The 17,701-nt window shown below is 56.6% G+C and overlaps 5 pseudogenes; all 5 read left to right on the top strand.

Moving 5' to 3' along the window:
- The first annotated feature begins 1,833 nt into the window (after positions 1 to 1,833).
- LOC129640950 (uncharacterized) lies at positions 1,834 to 1,953 on the top strand (annotated as a pseudogene).
- A 3,282-nt stretch (positions 1,954 to 5,235) lies between these two features.
- LOC129640951 (uncharacterized) lies at positions 5,236 to 5,355 on the top strand (annotated as a pseudogene).
- Positions 5,356 to 8,637: 3,282 nt separating this feature from the next.
- LOC129640952 (uncharacterized) lies at positions 8,638 to 8,757 on the top strand (annotated as a pseudogene).
- Positions 8,758 to 12,037: 3,280 nt separating this feature from the next.
- Positions 12,038 to 12,157, top strand: LOC129640995 (uncharacterized; annotated as a pseudogene).
- Positions 12,158 to 15,439: 3,282 nt separating this feature from the next.
- LOC129640953 (uncharacterized) lies at positions 15,440 to 15,559 on the top strand (annotated as a pseudogene).
- The last annotated feature ends 2,142 nt before the right edge of the window (positions 15,560 to 17,701 follow it).

Raw genomic sequence — 17,701 nt, forward strand, 5'->3', positions numbered from 1 at the left:
CGTTCAGTGTGATCCATTTTCATTTCCAAGAAAGATCGTTTGACTTCCATAGCAAAGGTGGAGACCTTCCGACGTGTAGTCCAATACTTAGACCTTGACCATGTCAGGCAAGTCTTGCGGTTCCTTCTGGAGGTGTGTGGCTCTTGCAGAAACGTGAAGATCTTCCATCGTCCTCGGACTTTGGTGTCATTTGCAATCATCAAGAAAGCTTCCAGGTATAGGTTCCAGACCACCACCGCACACACTCAGTAGGCAACGGAGTGGATTCCAGGAATATGCGTTGTTAACCAGCATCACCGTTGATATTGTTGCTGCACGCTCTATGCAGTGGCCAGGGCCTGGATTGTCCACTGGGTCTCATGTGGAATGGAAAGAAGGGCTTCCCCCCCACCCCACCCCACCCCCCACTGTTGACAGCCTTGTGACTAGAAACGGGCCCCGAAACAAGAATCAGACAAACCAGATAAGCCCAGATGGTAGTCCATGAGATGAAGGAACTAAGCAGCTGGTTGGGATGGCGCCAAGGGGAAAGGTTGCTCTTTTTGTCTCCCGCTCTACTCCTTTCTTCCTGGACGCCTTAGGGGTTCATCATGGAGATTTGAAATAAAGTTCACCAAAGTCATATGTGTTGAATCAAGATTTTGCGTTTCACCATCTCTCAAAAACGAAGAGTGCTTAACCTGCACAGGTTTCTTTCAAAAAAGTCAATTGCTTTTCAATTCTGGGGTTTCTCTCTTGCCTTGTTCAAGTAGCCTTAAGAGTAAAAATCAACGAAAACTAAAGAAAGATTCCAAGATACCAACAAAGGACACCTTCTGTTTCTTCAATCACCTTTCCACTTAGTAGCACACGAGCTCTTTTCTTTGTATTTTGCCTAGGGAATTCGCAATGTGCTGGTTCAGATGGCAAGGCATCCGCCCGCAGGAGACTCGGGTTTGATCCCTGGGTCGGGAAGATCCCCTGGAGAAGGTAATGGCAACCCACTCCAGTATTCTCGCCTGGGAAATGCCACGGACAGAGGAGCCTGATGGGCCGCACTCCATGGGTCCTATAAGAGTTGGGCTCAACCCAGCAACTACGAACAGAAGTATTTCCAAAGACCACACTCGTGTGTGTGTGTGTGTGTGTGTGTCTGTCTGTCTGTCTGTCTGTGTGCCTGCCTGTGGTTCGTCTGCTCTCTCAGGAAGGTCGGGTGCTTGGCGGGCGGCGTGGGGACAAGGGGGGCGCCTCGGTAGGGCAAAGGGGCGGGGCTGAGGCGCTCCGGTCGACCGCGCCTCCGTGGCTCCCGGTGGGTTTGGGCAGCGGGCAGGTGCCGGGCAAGTTGGGCGCTCAAGATTCGCTGCGCCTAGGCCCGCAGGAGGTTCAGAGGCCCCCGGGCCGCGGGGATCGGGAGGCGGCGGGCCCCGAAGACCGACACCTCCGGGGTCGCGCGGCCCTGAGCAGCGAACGGGATGGGGGGGGGAGGTGGGGGGAGGCCCCGCTCAGCCAGCGCGGCCGGGTCTGGAGTGGCCGGGGGTGGGAGGGCGCCGAGACCTCCGCACCCCTCAGCCCACCCCCCAGGCCCCGCGCGCACGCACGCACGCCCTCCCGGTCACTGGGGGGTCCTGGAAGCCCATCGGGCCCCCGGGCCCGGCCAGGCGGTTGCTGGTCTGGTGTTGGCGGTGTTCGGGGGCCGGGCCGGCGTCAGCAGGCTGGAGTGCGGTCGCGGGTCGTGCGGCTCAAGTACAGCACGGCCCCCGGAGGAGAGGGGCGGCCCGTTGGCCCGACCTGCAGGTCAGAGCGAAAGGGAGGCGAAGCGCAAGGCTCTTAGGGCGCCCCGCGGCGGCCGCGGCCGTCTCCGGCCCTATCGGTCTGAAGGCGCCCGATCTCGTCTGATCTCGGAAGCTAAGCAGGGTCGGGCCTGTTCAGTATCTTGGATGGGAGACCACCTGGGAATTCCGGGTGCTGGAGGCTTTTTTGCCTACCAGAAGAGGTCCTTTAGCCCCCGCCCCGCGTCCCAATTCTTGGACCCACACCCCCCTCGCCCCCCCGCCACCCCCGCAGCCCCAGCCCCTCCCGGGGCGGGGGGAGTGAGTGGGTGGCCGGGGCCCCGACTCCCGCTGCAGACCTGGGTTGCCTCCCCGCGGCCCGCGAGCCCCTCCGCATTCGCATTCGGCTTTCAGGAAACCAGACGACCGGACCGGCCGTCCCGTCTCCCTCTGGGGCTCCTTTGGCTTGCCTCAGGCAATCCCGGGGCTTGCACCGACTCCAGCCAGAGCCCCAGCCCCCGCCCCACCCCCAGCCTCGCAGGCGATCGCGCATGCGCATGCGAGCGCGCGCACAGATCGATGTGCCCAAACGGGGCATCTAGCTTGTTGGCTTGTACTGGGGGTGGATCTATGCCTGGGAGTGGGACTGCTGAACCATAGGCTACTTCTACGTTTAGTTCCTTCGCGAACCTCCATACTCTTTTCCATCCCGGCTGTACCAACTCCCATTCCTACTCAGCGTGGAGGAGAGTTCCCTTTGCTCCACAGCTTCTCCAGCATCTGCTATGGACAGACATTGCAATGAGGCCCAATCGGACTCGGGCGAAGTGGTCCCTCCTTGGCGTTTGGAGTTGAGTCTCTCCAATCATTAGTGACGTGGAGCAAGATGACCGTTTGGAAATGCAGATGCAATTCTGTCACCATCCTGCTCCAACGGCTCTTGTATTTTCCCATCATATTGAAGATACGACCAATTCCCTTCATGCCTGCTCCTCACGTTCTTCTCGGATGTCTTTTCCCTGGAATGCCCTCTGCACTCTTTGGCTTCCATCCCATAGGGCATTTTCATTTCTTGAACGTCCTAAGGTTCCCTGGTCACCTAGACTTCCAGGATGCTGTTTTCCCTGCCTGAAATTCTTCCTGCATCTCAACCCTGGTTTACGTAGGTTCCACCTATGGACCTCAACGCAATGGTTACTCTGAAAAGCCTTCCCTGACACCCAGGTTTTGGTGAGGGTAGAGGCCCCTCGACAAGTTCTCCAAGGATCTGCCTGTGATGTATCATTAGATTCGTCTCAGTGAAAGCAGGAACTCTGTGTCTGCTTCTCTCCGCCTCCTAGTTCCAGAAACTTATTACATGCCTCCCAGCTCATCGTAGGTGCTCAGGATTTACTTAGCGTGTGAAAGACAGAAAAGTTCTTGGAAGCCTCAAGGTGTCACTTGGCTCGGCACTTTTGATCTCTTTGTGTATTTGGCGATTCCATTCTTTCCTTTCCTGGGTTCATGTGTACGCTATATTCAAGGCACAATCTAAGGCATTAAGACATATCCATCAGTATGGGTTCTTGCTTTCAAGGAACTCGTACAGCAGATTTCTACAGTTTAGGGCTTTTCAAATGCTCTAGAAGAATGTGAACGTTCAGTGTGATCCATTTTCATTTCCAAGAAAGATCGTTTGACTTCCATAGCAAAGGTGGAGACCTTCCGACGTGTAGTCCAATACTTAGACCTTGACCATGTCAGGCAAGTCTTGCGGTTCCTTCTGGAGGTGTGTGGCTCTTGCAGAAACGTGAAGATCTTCCATCGTCCTCGGACTTTGGTGTCATTTGCAACCATCAAGAAAGCTTCCAGGTATAGGTTCCAGACCACCACCGCACACACTCAGTAGGCAACGGAGTGGATTCCAGGAATATGCGTTGTTAACCAGCATCACCGTTGATATTGTTGCTGCACGCTCTATGCAGTGGCCAGGGCCTGGATTGTCCACTGGGTCTCATGTGGAATGGAAAGAAGGGCTTCCCCCACCCCCCACCCCACCCCCCACTGTTGACAGCCTTGTGACTAGAAACGGGCCCCGAAACAAGAATCAGACAAACCAGATAAGCCCAGATGGTAGTCCATGAGATGAAGGAACTAAGCAGCTGGTTGGGATGGCGCCAAGGGGAAAGGTTGCTCTTTTTGTCTCCCGCTCTACTCCTTTCTTCCTGGACGCCTTAGGGGTTCATCATGGAGATTTGAAATAAAGTTCACCAAAGTCATATGTGTTGAATCAAGATTTTGCATTTCACCATCTCTCAAAAACGAAGAGTGCTTAACCTGCACAGGTTTCTTTCAAAAAAGTCAATTGCTTTTCAGTTCTGGGGTTTCTCTCTTGCCTTGTTCAAGTAGCCTTAAGAGTAAAAATCAACGAAAACTAAAGAAAGATTCCAAGATACCAACAAAGGACACCTTCTGTTTCTTCAATCACCTTTCCACTTAGTAGCACACGAGCTCTTTTCTTTGTATTTTGCCTAGGGAATTCGCAATGTGCTGGTTCAGATGGCAAGGCATCCGCCCGCAGGAGACTCGGGTTTGATCCCTGGGTCGGGAAGATCCCCTGGAGAAGGTAATGGCAACCCACTCCAGTATTCTCGCCTGGGAAATGCCACGGACAGAGGAGCCTGATGGGCCGCACTCCATGGGTCCTATAAGAGTTGGGCTCAACCCAGCAACTACGAACAGAAGTATTTCCAAAGACCACACTCGTGTGTGTGTGTGTGTGTGTGTGTGTGTGTGTGTGTGTCTGTCTGTCTGTCTGTCTGTCTGTGTGCCTGCCTGTGGTTCGTCTGCTCTCTCAGGAAGGTCGGGTGCTTGGCGGGCGGCGTGGGGACAAGGGGGGCGCCTCGGTAGGGCAAAGGGGCGGGGCTGAGGCGCTCCGGTCGACCGCGCCTCCGTGGCTCCCGGTGGGTTTGGGCAGCGGGCAGGTGCCGGGCAAGTTGGGCGCTCAAGATTCGCTGCGCCTAGGCCCGCAGGAGGTTCAGAGGCCCCCGGGCCGCGGGGATCGGGAGGCGGCGGGCCCCGAAGACCGACACCTCCGGGGTCGCGCGGCCCTGAGCAGCGAACGGGATGGGGGGGGGAGGTGGGGGGAGGCCCCGCTCAGCCAGCGCGGCCGGGTCTGGAGTGGCCGGGGGTGGGAGGGCGCCGAGACCTCCGCACCCCTCAGCCCACCCCCCAGGCCCCGCGCGCACGCACGCACGCCCTCCCGGTCACTGGGGGGTCCTGGAAGCCCATCGGGCCCCCGGGCCCGGCCAGGCGGTTGCTGGTCTGGTGTTGGCGGTGTTCGGGGGCCGGGCCGGCGTCAGCAGGCTGGAGTGCGGTCGCGGGTCGTGCGGCTCAAGTACAGCACGGCCCCCGGAGGAGAGGGGCGGCCCGTTGGCCCGACCTGCAGGTCAGAGCGAAAGGGAGGCGAAGCGCAAGGCTCTTAGGGCGCCCCGCGGCGGCCGCGGCCGTCTCCGGCCCTATCGGTCTGAAGGCGCCCGATCTCGTCTGATCTCGGAAGCTAAGCAGGGTCGGGCCTGTTCAGTATCTTGGATGGGAGACCACCTGGGAATTCCGGGTGCTGGAGGCTTTTTTGCCTACCAGAAGAGGTCCTTTAGCCCCCGCCCCGCGTCCCAATTCTTGGACCCACACCCCCCTCGCCCCCCCGCCACCCCCGCAGCCCCAGCCCCTCCCGGGGCGGGGGGAGTGAGTGGGTGGCCGGGGCCCCGACTCCCGCTGCAGACCTGGGTTGCCTCCCCGCGGCCCGCGAGCCCCTCCGCATTCGCATTCGGCTTTCAGGAAACCAGACGACCGGACCGGCCGTCCCGTCTCCCTCTGGGGCTCCTTTGGCTTGCCTCAGGCAATCCCGGGGCTTGCACCGACTCCAGCCAGAGCCCCAGCCCCCGCCCCACCCCCAGCCTCGCAGGCGATCGCGCATGCGCATGCGAGCGCGCGCACAGATCGATGTGCCCAAACGGGGCATCTAGCTTGTTGGCTTGTACTGGGGGTGGATCTATGCCTGGGAGTGGGACTGCTGAACCATAGGCTACTTCTACGTTTAGTTCCTTCGCGAACCTCCATACTCTTTTCCATCCCGGCTGTACCAACTCCCATTCCTACTCAGCGTGGAGGAGAGTTCCCTTTGCTCCACAGCTTCTCCAGCATCTGCTATGGACAGACATTGCAATGAGGCCCAATCGGACTCGGGCGAAGTGGTCCCTCCTTGGCGTTTGGAGTTGAGTCTCTCCAATCATTAGTGACGTGGAGCAAGATGACCGTTTGGAAATGCAGATGCAATTCTGTCACCATCCTGCTCCAACGGCTCTTGTATTTTCCCATCATATTGAAGATACGACCAATTCCCTTCATGCCTGCTCCTCACGTTCTTCTCGGATGTCTTTTCCCTGGAATGCCCTCTGCACTCTTTGGCTTCCATCCCATAGGGCATTTTCATTTCTTGAACGTCCTAAGGTTCCCTGGTCACCTAGACTTCCAGGATGCTGTTTTCCCTGCCTGAAATTCTTCCTGCATCTCAACCCTGGTTTACGTAGGTTCCACCTATGGACCTCAACGCAATGGTTACTCTGAAAAGCCTTCCCTGACACCCAGGTTTTGGTGAGGGTAGAGGCCCCTCGACAAGTTCTCCAAGGATCTGCCTGTGATGTATCATTAGATTCGTCTCAGTGAAAGCAGGAACTCTGTGTCTGCTTCTCTCCGCCTCCTAGTTCCAGAAACTTATTACATGCCTCCCAGCTCATCGTAGGTGCTCAGGATTTACTTAGCGTGTGAAAGACAGAAAAGTTCTTGGAAGCCTCAAGGTGTCACTTGGCTCGGCACTTTTGATCTCTTTGTGTATTTGGCGATTCCATTCTTTCCTTTCCTGGGTTCATGTGTACGCTATATTCAAGGCACAATCTAAGGCATTAAGACATATCCATCAGTATGGGTTCTTGCTTTCAAGGAACTCGTACAGCAGATTTCTACAGTTTAGGGCTTTTCAAATGCTCTAGAAGAATGTGAACGTTCAGTGTGATCCATTTTCATTTCCAAGAAAGATCGTTTGACTTCCATAGCAAAGGTGGAGACCTTCCGACGTGTAGTCCAATACTTAGACCTTGACCATGTCAGGCAAGTCTTGCGGTTCCTTCTGGAGGTGTGTGGCTCTTGCAGAAACGTGAAGATCTTCCATCGTCCTCGGACTTTGGTGTCATTTGCAACCATCAAGAAAGCTTCCAGGTATAGGTTCCAGACCACCACCGCACACACTCAGTAGGCAACGGAGTGGATTCCAGGAATATGCGTTGTTAACCAGCATCACCGTTGATATTGTTGCTGCACGCTCTATGCAGTGGCCAGGGCCTGGATTGTCCACTGGGTCTCATGTGGAATGGAAAGAAGGGCTTCCCCCACCCCCCACCCCACCCCCCACTCTTGACAGCCTTGTGACTAGAAACGGGCCCCGAAACAAGAATCAGACAAACCAGATAAGCCCAGATGGTAGTCCATGAGATGAAGGAACTAAGCAGCTGGTTGGGATGGCGCCAAGGGGAAAGGTTGCTCTTTTTGTCTCCCGCTCTACTCCTTTCTTCCTGGACGCCTTAGGGGTTCATCATGGAGATTTGAAATAAAGTTCACCAAAGTCATATGTGTTGAATCAAGATTTTGCATTTCACCATCTCTCAAAAACGAAGAGTGCTTAACCTGCACAGGTTTCTTTCAAAAAAGTCAATTGCTTTTCAGTTCTGGGGTTTCTCTCTTGCCTTGTTCAAGTAGCCTTAAGAGTAAAAATCAACGAAAACTAAAGAAAGATTCCAAGATACCAACAAAGGACACCTTCTGTTTCTTCAATCACCTTTCCACTTAGTAGCACACGAGCTCTTTTCTTTGTATTTTGCCTAGGGAATTCGCAATGTGCTGGTTCAGATGGCAAGGCATCCGCCCGCAGGAGACTCGGGTTTGATCCCTGGGTCGGGAAGATCCCCTGGAGAAGGTAATGGCAACCCACTCCAGTATTCTCGCCTGGGAAATGCCACGGACAGAGGAGCCTGATGGGCCGCACTCCATGGGTCCTATAAGAGTTGGGCTCAACCCAGCAACTACGAACAGAAGTATTTCCAAAGACCACACTCGTGTGTGTGTGTGTGTGTGTGTGTGTGTGTGTGTGTGTCTGTCTGTCTGTCTGTATGTCTGTGTGCCTGCCTGTGGTTCGTCTGCTCTCTCAGGAAGGTCGGGTGCTTGGCGGGCGGCGTGGGGACAAGGGGGGCGCCTCGGTAGGGCAAAGGGGCGGGGCTGAGGCGCTCCGGTCGACCGCGCCTCCGTGGCTCCCGGTGGGTTTGGGCAGCGGGCAGGTGCCGGGCAAGTTGGGCGCTCAAGATTCGCTGCGCCTAGGCCCGCAGGAGGTTCAGAGGCCCCCGGGCCGCGGGGATCGGGAGGCGGCGGGCCCCGAAGACCGACACCTCCGGGGTCGCGCGGCCCTGAGCAGCGAACGGGATGGGGGGGGGAGGTGGGGGGAGGCCCCGCTCAGCCAGCGCGGCCGGGTCTGGAGTGGCCGGGGGTGGGAGGGCGCCGAGACCTCCGCACCCCTCAGCCCACCCCCCAGGCCCCGCGCGCACGCACGCACGCCCTCCCGGTCACTGGGGGGTCCTGGAAGCCCATCGGGCCCCCGGGCCCGGCCAGGCGGTTGCTGGTCTGGTGTTGGCGGTGTTCGGGGGCCGGGCCGGCGTCAGCAGGCTGGAGTGCGGTCGCGGGTCGTGCGGCTCAAGTACAGCACGGCCCCCGGAGGAGAGGGGCGGCCCGTTGGCCCGACCTGCAGGTCAGAGCGAAAGGGAGGCGAAGCGCAAGGCTCTTAGGGCGCCCCGCGGCGGCCGCGGCCGTCTCCGGCCCTATCGGTCTGAAGGCGCCCGATCTCGTCTGATCTCGGAAGCTAAGCAGGGTCGGGCCTGTTCAGTATCTTGGATGGGAGACCACCTGGGAATTCCGGGTGCTGGAGGCTTTTTTGCCTACCAGAAGAGGTCCTTTAGCCCCCGCCCCGCGTCCCAATTCTTGGACCCACACCCCCCTCGCCCCCCCGCCACCCCCGCAGCCCCAGCCCCTCCCGGGGCGGGGGGAGTGAGTGGGTGGCCGGGGCCCCGACTCCCGCTGCAGACCTGGGTTGCCTCCCCGCGGCCCGCGAGCCCCTCCGCATTCGCATTCGGCTTTCAGGAAACCAGACGACCGGACCGGCCGTCCCGTCTCCCTCTGGGGCTCCTTTGGCTTGCCTCAGGCAATCCCGGGGCTTGCACCGACTCCAGCCAGAGCCCCAGCCCCCGCCCCACCCCCAGCCTCGCAGGCGATCGCGCATGCGCATGCGAGCGCGCGCACAGATCGATGTGCCCAAACGGGGCATCTAGCTTGTTGGCTTGTACTGGGGGTGGATCTATGCCTGGGAGTGGGACTGCTGAACCATAGGCTACTTCTACGTTTAGTTCCTTCGCGAACCTCCATACTCTTTTCCATCCCGGCTGTACCAACTCCCATTCCTACTCAGCGTGGAGGAGAGTTCCCTTTGCTCCACAGCTTCTCCAGCATCTGCTATGGACAGACATTGCAATGAGGCCCAATCGGACTCGGGCGAAGTGGTCCCTCCTTGGCGTTTGGAGTTGAGTCTCTCCAATCATTAGTGACGTGGAGCAAGATGACCGTTTGGAAATGCAGATGCAATTCTGTCACCATCCTGCTCCAACGGCTCTTGTATTTTCCCATCATATTGAAGATACGACCAATTCCCTTCATGCCTGCTCCTCACGTTCTTCTCGGATGTCTTTTCCCTGGAATGCCCTCTGCACTCTTTGGCTTCCATCCCATAGGGCATTTTCATTTCTTGAACGTCCTAAGGTTCCCTGGTCACCTAGACTTCCAGGATGCTGTTTTCCCTGCCTGAAATTCTTCCTGCATCTCAACCCTGGTTTACGTAGGTTCCACCTATGGACCTCAACGCAATGGTTACTCTGAAAAGCCTTCCCTGACACCCAGGTTTTGGTGAGGGTAGAGGCCCCTCGACAAGTTCTCCAAGGATCTGCCTGTGATGTATCATTAGATTCGTCTCAGTGAAAGCAGGAACTCTGTGTCTGCTTCTCTCCGCCTCCTAGTTCCAGAAACTTATTACATGCCTCCCAGCTCATCGTAGGTGCTCAGGATTTACTTAGCGTGTGAAAGACAGAAAAGTTCTTGGAAGCCTCAAGGTGTCACTTGGCTCGGCACTTTTGATCTCTTTGTGTATTTGGCGATTCCATTCTTTCCTTTCCTGGGTTCATGTGTACGCTATATTCAAGGCACAATCTAAGGCATTAAGACATATCCATCAGTATGGGTTCTTGCTTTCAAGGAACTCGTACAGCAGATTTCTACAGTTTAGGGCTTTTCAAATGCTCTAGAAGAATGTGAACGTTCAGTGTGATCCATTTTCATTTCCAAGAAAGATCGTTTGACTTCCATAGCAAAGGTGGAGACCTTCCGACGTGTAGTCCAATACTTAGACCTTGACCATGTCAGGCAAGTCTTGCGGTTCCTTCTGGAGGTGTGTGGCTCTTGCAGAAACGTGAAGATCTTCCATCGTCCTCGGACTTTGGTGTCATTTGCAACCATCAAGAAAGCTTCCAGGTATAGGTTCCAGACCACCACCGCACACACTCAGTAGGCAACGGAGTGGATTCCAGGAATATGCGTTGTTAACCAGCATCACCGTTGATATTGTTGCTGCACGCTCTATGCAGTGGCCAGGGCCTGGATTGTCCACTGGGTCTCATGTGGAATGGAAAGAAGGGCTTCCCCCACCCCCCACCCCACCCCCCACTGTTGACAGCCTTGTGACTAGAAACGGGCCCCGAAACAAGAATCAGACAAACCAGATAAGCCCAGATGGTAGTCCATGAGATGAAGGAACTAAGCAGCTGGTTGGGATGGCGCCAAGGGGAAAGGTTGCTCTTTTTGTCTCCCGCTCTACTCCTTTCTTCCTGGACGCCTTAGGGGTTCATCATGGAGATTTGAAATAAAGTTCACCAAAGTCATATGTGTTGAATCAAGATTTTGCATTTCACCATCTCTCAAAAACGAAGAGTGCTTAACCTGCACAGGTTTCTTTCAAAAAAGTCAATTGCTTTTCAGTTCTGGGGTTTCTCTCTTGCCTTGTTCAAGTAGCCTTAAGAGTAAAAATCAACGAAAACTAAAGAAAGATTCCAAGATACCAACAAAGGACACCTTCTGTTTCTTCAATCACCTTTCCACTTAGTAGCACACGAGCTCTTTTCTTTGTATTTTGCCTAGGGAATTCGCAATGTGCTGGTTCAGATGGCAAGGCATCCGCCCGCAGGAGACTCGGGTTTGATCCCTGGGTCGGGAAGATCCCCTGGAGAAGGTAATGGCAACCCACTCCAGTATTCTCGCCTGGGAAATGCCACGGACAGAGGAGCCTGATGGGCCGCACTCCATGGGTCCTATAAGAGTTGGGCTCAACCCAGCAACTACGAACAGAAGTATTTCCAAAGACCACACTCGTGTGTGTGTGTGTGTGTGTGTGTGTGTGTGTGTGTGTGTCTGTCTGTCTGTCTGTCTGTGTGCCTGCCTGTGGTTCGTCTGCTCTCTCAGGAAGGTCGGGTGCTTGGCGGGCGGCGTGGGGACAAGGGGGGCGCCTCGGTAGGGCAAAGGGGCGGGGCTGAGGCGCTCCGGTCGACCGCGCCTCCGTGGCTCCCGGTGGGTTTGGGCAGCGGGCAGGTGCCGGGCAAGTTGGGCGCTCAAGATTCGCTGCGCCTAGGCCCGCAGGAGGTTCAGAGGCCCCCGGGCCGCGGGGATCGGGAGGCGGCGGGCCCCGAAGACCGACACCTCCGGGGTCGCGCGGCCCTGAGCAGCGAACGGGATGGGGGGGGGAGGTGGGGGGAGGCCCCGCTCAGCCAGCGCGGCCGGGTCTGGAGTGGCCGGGGGTGGGAGGGCGCCGAGACCTCCGCACCCCTCAGCCCACCCCCCAGGCCCCGCGCGCACGCACGCACGCCCTCCCGGTCACTGGGGGGTCCTGGAAGCCCATCGGGCCCCCGGGCCCGGCCAGGCGGTTGCTGGTCTGGTGTTGGCGGTGTTCGGGGGCCGGGCCGGCGTCAGCAGGCTGGAGTGCGGTCGCGGGTCGTGCGGCTCAAGTACAGCACGGCCCCCGGAGGAGAGGGGCGGCCCGTTGGCCCGACCTGCAGGTCAGAGCGAAAGGGAGGCGAAGCGCAAGGCTCTTAGGGCGCCCCGCGGCGGCCGCGGCCGTCTCCGGCCCTATCGGCCTGAAGGCGCCCGATCTCGTCTGATCTCGGAAGCTAAGCAGGGTCGGGCCTGTTCAGTATCTTGGATGGGAGACCACCTGGGAATTCCGGGTGCTGGAGGCTTTTTTGCCTACCAGAAGAGGTCCTTTAGCCCCCGCCCCGCGTCCCAATTCTTGGACCCACACCCCCCTCGCCCCCCCGCCACCCCCGCAGCCCCAGCCCCTCCCGGGGCGGGGGGAGTGAGTGGGTGGCCGGGGCCCCGACTCCCGCTGCAGACCTGGGTTGCCTCCCCGCGGCCCGCGAGCCCCTCCGCATTCGCATTCGGCTTTCAGGAAACCAGACGACCGGACCGGCCGTCCCGTCTCCCTCTGGGGCTCCTTTGGCTTGCCTCAGGCAATCCCGGGGCTTGCACCGACTCCAGCCAGAGCCCCAGCCCCCGCCCCACCCCCAGCCTCGCAGGCGATCGCGCATGCGCATGCGAGCGCGCGCACAGATCGATGTGCCCAAACGGGGCATCTAGCTTGTTGGCTTGTACTGGGGGTGGATCTATGCCTGGGAGTGGGACTGCTGAACCATAGGCTACTTCTACGTTTAGTTCCTTCGCGAACCTCCATACTCTTTTCCATCCCGGCTGTACCAACTCCCATTCCTACTCAGCGTGGAGGAGAGTTCCCTTTGCTCCACAGCTTCTCCAGCATCTGCTATGGACAGACATTGCAATGAGGCCCAATCGGACTCGGGCGAAGTGGTCCCTCCTTGGCGTTTGGAGTTGAGTCTCTCCAATCATTAGTGACGTGGAGCAAGATGACCGTTTGGAAATGCAGATGCAATTCTGTCACCATCCTGCTCCAACGGCTCTTGTATTTTCCCATCATATTGAAGATACGACCAATTCCCTTCATGCCTGCTCCTCACGTTCTTCTCGGATGTCTTTTCCCTGGAATGCCCTCTGCACTCTTTGGCTTCCATCCCATAGGGCATTTTCATTTCTTGAACGTCCTAAGGTTCCCTGGTCACCTAGACTTCCAGGATGCTGTTTTCCCTGCCTGAAATTCTTCCTGCATCTCAACCCTGGTTTACGTAGGTTCCACCTATGGACCTCAACGCAATGGTTACTCTGAAAAGCCTTCCCTGACACCCAGGTTTTGGTGAGGGTAGAGGCCCCTCGACAAGTTCTCCAAGGATCTGCCTGTGATGTATCATTAGATTCGTCTCAGTGAAAGCAGGAACTCTGTGTCTGCTTCTCTCCGCCTCCTAGTTCCAGAAACTTATTACATGCCTCCCAGCTCATCGTAGGTGCTCAGGATTTACTTAGCGTGTGAAAGACAGAAAAGTTCTTGGAAGCCTCAAGGTGTCACTTGGCTCGGCACTTTTGATCTCTTTGTGTATTTGGCGATTCCATTCTTTCCTTTCCTGGGTTCATGTGTACGCTATATTCAAGGCACAATCTAAGGCATTAAGACATATCCATCAGTATGGGTTCTTGCTTTCAAGGAACTCGTACAGCAGATTTCTACAGTTTAGGGCTTTTCAAATGCTCTAGAAGAATGTGAACGTTCAGTGTGATCCATTTTCATTTCCAAGAAAGATCGTTTGACTTCCATAGCAAAGGTGGAGACCTTCCGACGTGTAGTCCAATACTTAGACCTTGACCATGTCAGGCAAGTCTTGCGGTTCCTTCTGGAGGTGTGTGGCTCTTGCAGAAACGTGAAGATCTTCCATCGTCCTCGGACTTTGGTGTCATTTGCAACCATCAAGAAAGCTTCCAGGTATAGGTTCCAGACCACCACCGCACACACTCAGTAGGCAACGGAGTGGATTCCAGGAATATGCGTTGTTAACCAGCATCACCGTTGATATTGTTGCTGCACGCTCTATGCAGTGGCCAGGGCCTGGATTGTCCACTGGGTCTCATGTGGAATGGAAAGAAGGGCTTCCCCCACCCCCCACCCCACCCCCCACTGTTGACAGCCTTGTGACTAGAAACGGGCCCCGAAACAAGAATCAGACAAACCAGATAAGCCCAGATGGTAGTCCATGAGATGAAGGAACTAAGCAGCTGGTTGGGATGGCGCCAAGGGGAAAGGTTGCTCTTTTTGTCTCCCGCTCTACTCCTTTCTTCCTGGACGCCTTAGGGGTTCATCATGGAGATTTGAAATAAAGTTCACCAAAGTCATATGTGTTGAATCAAGATTTTGCATTTCACCATCTCTCAAAAACGAAGAGTGCTTAACCTGCACAGGTTTCTTTCAAAAAAGTCAATTGCTTTTCAGTTCTGGGGTTTCTCTCTTGCCTTGTTCAAGTAGCCTTAAGAGTAAAAATCAACGAAAACTAAAGAAAGATTCCAAGATACCAACAAAGGACACCTTCTGTTTCTTCAATCACCTTTCCACTTAGTAGCACACGAGCTCTTTTCTTTGTATTTTGCCTAGGGAATTCGCAATGTGCTGGTTCAGATGGCAAGGCATCCGCCCGCAGGAGACTCGGGTTTGATCCCTGGGTCGGGAAGATCCCCTGGAGAAGGTAATGGCAACCCACTCCAGTATTCTCGCCTGGGAAATGCCACGGACAGAGGAGCCTGATGGGCCGCACTCCATGGGTCCTATAAGAGTTGGGCTCAACCCAGCAACTACGAACAGAAGTATTTCCAAAGACCACACTCGTGTGTGTGTGTGTGTGTGTGTGTGTGTGTGTGTGTGTCTGTCTGTCTGTCTGTCTGTCTGTGTGCCTGCCTGTGGTTCGTCTGCTCTCTCAGGAAGGTCGGGTGCTTGGCGGGCGGCGTGGGGACAAGGGGGGCGCCTCGGTAGGGCAAAGGGGCGGGGCTGAGGCGCTCCGGTCGACCGCGCCTCCGTGGCTCCCGGTGGGTTTGGGCAGCGGGCAGGTGCCGGGCAAGTTGGGCGCTCAAGATTCGCTGCGCCTAGGCCCGCAGGAGGTTCAGAGGCCCCCGGGCCGCGGGGATCGGGAGGCGGCGGGCCCCGAAGACCGACACCTCCGGGGTCGCGCGGCCCTGAGCAGCGAACGGGATGGGGGGGGGAGGTGGGGGGAGGCCCCGCTCAGCCAGCGCGGCCGGGTCTGGAGTGGCCGGGGGTGGGAGGGCGCCGAGACCTCCGCACCCCTCAGCCCACCCCCCAGGCCCCGTGCGCACGCACGCACGCCCTCCCGGTCACTGGGGGGTCCTGGAAGCCCATCGGGCCCCCGGGCCCGGCCAGGCGGTTGCTGGTCTGGTGTTGGCGGTGTTCGGGGGCCGGGCCGGCGTCAGCAGGCTGGAGTGCGGTCGCGGGTCGTGCGGCTCAAGTACAGCACGGCCCCCGGAGGAGAGGGGCGGCCCGTTGGCCCGACCTGCAGGTCAGAGCGAAAGGGAGGCGAAGCGCAAGGCTCTTAGGGCGCCCCGCGGCGGCCGCGGCCGTCTCCGGCCCTATCGGTCTGAAGGCGCCCGATCTCGTCTGATCTCGGAAGCTAAGCAGGGTCGGGCCTGTTCAGTATCTTGGATGGGAGACCACCTGGGAATTCCGGGTGCTGGAGGCTTTTTTGCCTACCAGAAGAGGTCCTTTAGCCCCCGCCCCGCGTCCCAATTCTTGGACCCACACCCCCCTCGCCCCCCCGCCACCCCCGCAGCCCCAGCCCCTCCCGGGGCGGGGGGAGTGAGTGGGTGGCCGGGGCCCCGACTCCCGCTGCAGACCTGGGTTGCCTCCCCGCGGCCCGCGAGCCCCTCCGCATTCGCATTCGGCTTTCAGGAAACCAGACGACCGGACCGGCCGTCCCGTCTCCCTCTGGGGCTCCTTTGGCTTGCCTCAGGCAATCCCGGGGCTTGCACCGACTCCAGCCAGAGCCCCAGCCCCCGCCCCACCCCCAGCCTCGCAGGCGATCGCGCATGCGCATGCGAGCGCGCGCACAGATCGATGTGCCCAAACGGGGCATCTAGCTTGTTGGCTTGTACTGGGGGTGGATCTATGCCTGGGAGTGGGACTGCTGAACCATAGGCTACTTCTACGTTTAGTTCCTTCGCGAACCTCCATACTCTTTTCCATCCCGGCTGTACCAACTCCCATTCCTACTCAGCGTGGAGGAGAGTTCCCTTTGCTCCACAGCTTCTCCAGCATCTGCTATGGACAGACATTGCAATGAGGCCCAATCGGACTCGGGCGAAGTGGTCCCTCCTTGGCGTTTGGAGTTGAGTCTCTCCAATCATTAGTGACGTGGAGCAAGATGACCGTTTGGAAATGCAGATGCAATTCTGTCACCATCCTGCTCCAACGGCTCTTGTATTTTCCCATCATATTGAAGATACGACCAATTCCCTTCATGCCTGCTCCTCACGTTCTTCTCGGATGTCTTTTCCCTGGAATGCCCTCTGCACTCTTTGGCTTCCATCCCATAGGGCATTTTCATTTCTTGAACGTCCTAAGGTTCCCTGGTCACCTAGACTTCCAGGATGCTGTTTTCCCTGCCTGAAATTCTTCCTGCATCTCAACCCTGGTTTACGTAGGTTCCACCTATGGACCTCAACGCAATGGTTACTCTGAAAAGCCTTCCCTGACACCCAGGTTTTGGTGAGGGTAGAGGCCCCTCGACAAGTTCTCCAAGGATCTGCCTGTGATGTATCATTAGATTCGTCTCAGTGAAAGCAGGAACTCTGTGTCTGCTTCTCTCCGCCTCCTAGTTCCAGAAACTTATTACATGCCTCCCAGCTCATCGTAGGTGCTCAGGATTTACTTAGCGTGTGAAAGACAGAAAAGTTCTTGGAAGCCTCAAGGTGTCACTTGGCTCGGCACTTTTGATCTCTTTGTGTATTTGGCGATTCCATTCTTTCCTTTCCTGGGTTCATGTGTACGCTATATTCAAGGCACAATCTAAGGCATTAAGACATATCCATCAGTATGGGTTCTTGCTTTCAAGGAACTCGTACAGCAGATTTCTACAGTTTAGGGCTTTTCAAATGCTCTAGAAGAATGTGAACGTTCAGTGTGATCCATTTTCATTTCCAAGAAAGATCGTTTGACTTCCATAGCAAAGGTGGAGACCTTCCGACGTGTAGTCCAATACTTAGACCTTGACCATGTCAGGCAAGTCTTGCGGTTCCTTCTGGAGGTGTGTGGCTCTTGCAGAAACGTGAAGATCTTCCATCGTCCTCGGACTTTGGTGTCATTTGCAACCATCAAGAAAGCTTCCAGGTATAGGTTCCAGACCACCACCGCACACACTCAGTAGGCAACGGAGTGGATTCCAGGAATATGCGTTGTTAACCAGCATCACCGTTGATATTGTTGCTGCACGCTCTATGCAGTGGCCAGGGCCTGGATTGTCCACTGGGTCTCATGTGGAATGGAAAGAAGGGCTTCCCCCACCCCCCACCCCACCCCCCACTGTTGACAGCCTTGTGACTAGAAACGGGCCCCGAAACAAGAATCAGACAAACCAGATAAGCCCAGATGGTAGTCCATGAGATGAAGGAACTAAGCAGCTGGTTGGGATGGCGCCAAGGGGAAAGGTTGCTCTTTTTGTCTCCCGCTCTACTCCTTTCTTCCTGGACGCCTTAGGGGTTCATCATGGAGATTTGAAATAAAGTTCACCAAAGTCATATGTGTTGAATCAAGATTTTGCATTTCACCATCTCTCAAAAACGAAGAGTGCTTAACCTGCACAGGTTTCTTTCAAAAAAGTCAATTG

The sequence above is a fragment of the Bubalus kerabau genome, unplaced genomic scaffold, assembly GCF_029407905.1.
Source record: "Bubalus kerabau isolate K-KA32 ecotype Philippines breed swamp buffalo unplaced genomic scaffold, PCC_UOA_SB_1v2 scaffold_54, whole genome shotgun sequence".
In the NCBI taxonomy this organism is placed as follows: Eukaryota; Metazoa; Chordata; class Mammalia; order Artiodactyla; family Bovidae; genus Bubalus; species Bubalus kerabau.